The 6,004-nt window shown below is 39.8% G+C and overlaps 1 long non-coding RNA gene across 8 annotated transcripts; it reads right to left on the bottom strand.

The window, feature by feature from the left end:
• Positions 1-2,105: 2,105 nt before the first annotated feature.
• Positions 2,106-5,071, bottom strand: LOC119356036. Of its 8 annotated transcripts, XR_005171792.1 has the most exons (5): positions 4,431-5,070; positions 4,169-4,226; positions 3,014-4,098; positions 2,787-2,878; positions 2,106-2,690 (listed from the first exon to the last, which is right to left on the bottom strand). It is a non-coding gene; the product is annotated as an uncharacterized LOC119356036 (long non-coding RNA). The 8 variants fall into 8 exon arrangements; XR_005171788.1 differs by having other exon boundaries at positions 2,106-2,410; positions 2,557-4,098; positions 4,431-5,071; XR_005171789.1 differs by having other exon boundaries at positions 2,787-4,098.
• Between the last annotated feature and the right edge of the window lie 933 nt (positions 5,072-6,004).

The raw sequence follows: 6,004 nt of genomic DNA, 5'->3' as shown, positions 1-6,004 counted from the left end.
TTGATGAAAGTGGATTTGGAGAGGTCATGACTTTATTTAGTAATGATTCCACTATTTCGGAAGAGGTTCCAATTGATTATGAGAACAAAGTTGTTATCTATGATGATTATTGTGATGAATTGTATGATATTAAGAATAATGATAACCATGAAACTTGTCATCATGATTTTAACTTTCAATTGGATTATGCCTCACATGATAGTTATTTTGTTGAGTTTTCTCCCACTATTATGAATGAGAAGAATTTTGCCTATGTGGTGAGTAGTAAATTTTCTATGCTTGTAGATCATGAAAAGAATGTTTTATGTGATGGTTATATTGTTGAATTCATTCATGATTCTACTGAAAATTATTATGAGGGAGGAATATATGCTTGTAGGAATTGCAATAATATCAAGTTTCCTCTCTATGTGCTTAAAGTTTTAAAGTTATGCTTGTTTTGCCTTCCTATGCTAGTTGATTATTGTTCCCATAAGTTGTTTAATCACAAAATCCCAATGCATAGGAAGAGGGTTAGACTTAAATGTGCCAGTAATATTCTTCATGATGCTCTCTTTATGTTACAATTCTTATCTTTTATGTGAGAATCGTTGAAATCATCATGCCTAACTAGGGGCGTTAAAAGTTAGCGCTTGTTGGGAGGCAACCCAACTTTATTTTTGTTCATGTTTAGTAATAAATAATTCATCTACCTCTGTTTAGACGTAGTTTTATGTTTTTAGTGTTTGTGCCAAGTAGAACCTTTGGGAAGACTTGGGTGAAGTCTTTGTGATCTTGCTAAAAAAAGAAACTTTAGCGCTCACGAGAATTGCAGCCATTTTTTTTGGAGAGTGCTATTTAGTTAATTCTTTTTAAAGATGATTAATAGATAAATTCCTCATGTCCAGCAATTTATTTGAGAATTTTATGAGTTCCAGAAGTATACGTTTGATCCTGATTACTACAGACTGTTCTGTTTTTGACAGATTCTGTTTTTTATGTGTTGTTTGCTTATTTTGATGCATCTGTGGCTAGTAATAGAGTTTATAAACCATAGATGAGTTGGAATACAGTAGATATTACACCAATATGAATTGAGAATGAGTTCACAACAGTACCTAAGTGGTGATTTATTTTCTTATAATAACGGAGCTTACGAGTTTTCTGTTAGGTTTTGTGTTGTGAAGTTTTCAAGTTTTGGGTAAAGATTCGATGGACTATGGAATAAGGAGTGGAAAAAGCCTAAGCTTGGGGATGCCCAAGGCACCACAAGGTAAAGTCCAAGGACACCAAAAAACCTAAGCTTGGGGATGCCCTGGATGGCATCCCCTCTTTCGTCTTCATTCATCGGTAACTTTACTTGAAGCTGTATTTTTATTTACCACATAATATGTGTTTTGCTTGGAGCGTCATTTTATTTTATTTAGTTTTGCTTGCTGTTTGAATAAAATACCAAGATCTGAAATTCTTAAATTTTAGAGAGTCTTCACATAGTTGCATAATTATTCGACTACTCATTGATCTCCACTTATATCTTCGGGAGTAGTTTATCATTTGCTCTATTGCTTCACTTATATCTTTTAGAGCACGGTGGTGGTTTTATTATACTAGTAAGCGTGCACGTGCAACGCACGTAATTCTTTGACAAGGATGTATACAACTTTGTTTTCACAAGGTTACTTTAAAACCAACATTTCACAAATGATATGCTTTTTTATTGAGAACACATCTTATCTTGTTTCAGCATGCAAGGTTCCAGCAACAGATGTGCCTGGGTTAACTGTTAAAGTTGTGTAAATTCTCACTGCATTATCATACATTGTGTTATCTCTATAAGCTGGACATTAGTCTATAACCCATGTACTCTTTAATATATAAGCGTGCAAGTTACATTCAGAGTGAACATAGCCCAACTGAACAAGAAAGGGGGCACTTAGCCTACCGAAAGAGTGCTATGTGTTTCAGCACTTATTGAATGCAAAAACCGTCTGCATAATTTGCAGACCATAGCACAAAACAAGATCAAATCTTTGAAAGGACTTAAATTTAGGAACGGATGGAGTATATTTTGCACTGCTGTTTTTAGAGAAGAATATAAAATAGGATTAAAGGAGACATGCAAGTAATGGAGCAGGGAAATGATCTTGTCCTATTCTATACAGCTTTGCATTGCAAGTGTAGACCGTACATAGTAGGAAAATGACCACAGTGCAAACACATATTCACAAAGGACACTAAACACATAATTCAAATACGTCGTTTGGATTAAAATATGCAAGTTCACATCATGATAGCCAACTTTCACTACAACTCTCTTTCAAATTGTTTGTCCTGTGATGTGGCAAAGATATTCTCATACACTTGCAAGGATCATAAACCACCATGATTTCCCATCATCGATTAAAAAGTTCCTCTGCAGTATTTGGTCATCCTGTGCACAAATCATATATATGTAAATCTCAAATGAATGATTGAGATGGAACTATAACATCAAAACTATAATTGTCGAATGATTGATAATGTGAATCGCACAATCAGAATAACAAAGGAGATAAAAAAACATTCGACACTCGATACCCTTTAGGTACAAATGCCACCCGCTCATCACCCAAGTTCACAAGAACAGCTCCAATGTGTGACCAAACGCGACTCGGCTCCAGCCTGCAGGCATCCAAAGTGATATGGTGTGACAGCTTCATGTTGCTGTAACTCTTCATAGTATACAACAAAATCTGATTCAAGCTTTACCACAACAATAGAAAACAATTCTAGACAAAATATATTTTTTGCATAACCAGCAGGCACACCTCAAATTACCCAACTTTAATCAAAGTGATATATGTGGTTCACGCTCAGCTCTCATAGCCATTCTTGTGCAGAAGAATGTTGGGCACATCACCTGGAAGGCACGGACATGCATGACTCACGGTAGTCTTGGTATATCAGTTTTTAATACTTTTGCATATAAACATCTTACTACAGTAAAGTGTGCTACCAAGTTATATTTGTATAGCTACACAGGTTTCCGGTATACCTGAACATTTGCTTCGCCATCAGCATGTTTAGACAACGGAACATCTTCAGTTAACTGTGCTAAGTCATGCTGAAAAAAAAATTACAGGGATTCTGAAGGAAAGAACACTGAATATGTCGAAGATAAGAACACTGAAGACTTGGAAAATTTCCTATGATATAAAGTATTGTCCCAGGTTACATTGTTCATCTTGGTCAGATCCAGAAAAAACTTCACCATCATAGAAGTGTTTACTATAAAATTTAATTGTATATTATGAAAAATATTCATGTGCACACAATCGCCTATACAAACAGGGGACTTCCTTTGCCATAAGAACACTGAAGACAACGAAGAAACTGACTCCAATGCTGAAACTATTTCAGGGTCATTACAAAAAGGAAGAAAAGACTTGGAAAAAAATATTAGTGATTAGCACAAGGAGATGTGGAAACAGTAGCACACCTTCTGTTACACTTAAGTGCGCAACAAACTGCTTCTGATAGAATATTGACAAATATGCAGGCATGTGTGTGCACCATGCCTGTTGTGCAGCAAATCCTACTAAGAATTATCGGTGGTATAATCCTATGCTACCTAGACAAAATGAGGAGCAAAATAATAATATTAAAAAAATTGTCTCGCACTGAAACAAAAATCAATAGCTCACCCAAGAATGCTACCTGAATATGAGCATCTAAATCATGTTCATGCTTAACTACAAAAAGGATAATGCCAAGGAGGCGGAGATGCAAGATAAATTAACAACATCGGCAGTGAGTTGTGAAAGAAAGCCCTAGTCGATAACATCACCAATTACTTGTTTATAGTTTGGATCCTTTCCAATGTAGACATTAGCAATAATTTTCTATGATACCGTGCATATAGGATAATAATTAAAATGCAAAATGTCAAGATTTGGAAAGTAAAAGGAATCTAATTAGAGTTTTCTGCGAGAGGATTGTTACCAATCAAACAATCAGGAGTATCGTGTTTTGGGTGCATCTCTGTTAGCAAGTGCAGACTCAAGATCGAGTGTTGCAGAAATGATTTCTTCAGTAATATCAGTGTTATATCAGTGCCTTCTCAAATTACAGCAATCACACCTGCAAGAAATTTAGCAGTAAGCATGTTGGTTTCTAGCCACACTGAACATATAGAAACACAACACCATACTGATTCCTTTGGAGTTGTTGCCTCTGCAGCTTTATGTGCTCCCTTTCAGTGGTTCAACCTGGACAGGATTTGAACAAATGTCAGTGTTAAATCTAGCAAAAAACCGAAACAAAAAAAGATCATATATGGATGAACAAAGGCGTGGAATATATGAACACAGAGAGACTGAAATAGAGAGAGGGCTAGCTATATAGAGAAATCAATTAGGGGAACTCATCGAACATGTGGTGGGTATCCAAACGCTACATGGTGCAGTCCCTACCAGTGTGCCTCCCTGTAGGAACGGCCGCAGGGGCATTATGCATCCCTGGTGCAAGTTCGAGGAACAGATTTGCGGAGTCGATTGCCTAGCCGGAGAAATCCATCTTCACGGCCGAGCCCGGGGTGTCCCACGCCGTCGCTGATCGACGGAGGAGATAGACCCCGCCGCCGCCGACGCAATCTGAGCCCGCTGCCGACCGCCGCTTGTGCAGCCCACCTGGCCGAGATCAGCCGCCTTGATGCCCGGGCGCGCCGCCCCCTCCAACAACCGCCAGGCGCTCTCAGGAGAAGCGCCGCACACCAGCACCTCATCCACAATCCCGCGGCCATGCTCCGCCTCCCTGTGCGCACCTCACCGCCCGCCGCGCCACCCGCCTCCACACCGGAGAGACCACCGCGTCGCCCGCATGACGCCACTCCCCCGCGCGTGGGAGGCCCGTCGGGGCGCAACGACTTCGCCCGCCGCCTTCGACGGCCGAGCGCCGCCACCGCCGCCGGCGTCGACAGCCAGGGGAGCTCGGGGAGGGAGGCACTCGCGGGGCTAGGGTTAGCGCCTTCAGAGCCGCCCACGCGAGCGGCACAGGAGGAAGGGGAAAAATCGATCGGTCCTTGTCGATCCGGAAATTCAGGGTGTCGCACGCGAGGACCAGGACGCGGAGGACAAAAAGTGGCAGACCATCTGCTCGGCAGAACATTTGATCTAGGACGTTGATTTGGATGTCTCACTGTTGATGCAATATGGACAGTAGGATGAGTTTAAGTTGATTTGATCTGAGGGTTCTGGTTATCCTGTGTACAATTTGTTGTGTGGAGTTAGGGGAAATTATGTTTGCTCTTTTAATAATAGTATAGATAGTATAGATAATAGTATAGATATAGATAGAAATAATTGATCTCTCATGCTTCACTTATATTATTTTGAGAGTTCTTTAGAACAGCATGGTAATTTTTAAGAGGGATATAATAAAAATTTTCATATAAAGTGTTTTGAATACTATGAGAAGTTTAATACTTGATGATTGTTTTGAGATATGGAGATAGTGATATTAAAGTTGTGCTAGTTAAGTAGTTGTGAATTTGAGAAATACTTGTGTTGAAGTTTGCAAGTCCCGTAGCATGCACGTATGGTAAACATTGTGTAACAAATTTGAAACATGAGGTGTTATTTGATTGTCTTCCTTATGAGTGGCGGTCGGGGACGAGCGATGGTCTTTTCCTACCAATCTACCCCCCTATGAGCATGCGCGTAATGCTTGGTTTTTGATGACTTGTAGGTTTTTGCAATAAGTATGTGAGTTCTTTATGATTAATGCTGAGTCCATGGATTATACGCACTCTCGCCCTTTCATCATTGTTAGCCTCTTCGGTACCGTGCATTGCCCTTTCTCACCTTGAGAGTTGGTGCAAACTTCGCCGGTGCATCCAAACACCGTGATATGATACGCTCTATCATAGATAAACCTCCTTATATCTACTTCAAAACAGCCACCATACCTACCTATTATGGCATTTCCATAGCCATTCCGAGATATATTGCCATGCAACTTTCCACCGTTCCGTTTATTATGACACACT

This window comes from Triticum dicoccoides, chromosome 2A (assembly GCF_002162155.2).
Source record: "Triticum dicoccoides isolate Atlit2015 ecotype Zavitan chromosome 2A, WEW_v2.0, whole genome shotgun sequence".
NCBI classification, from domain to species: domain Eukaryota; kingdom Viridiplantae; phylum Streptophyta; class Magnoliopsida; order Poales; family Poaceae; genus Triticum; species Triticum dicoccoides.
This window is presented reverse-complemented; position numbering and strand designations above follow the sequence as displayed.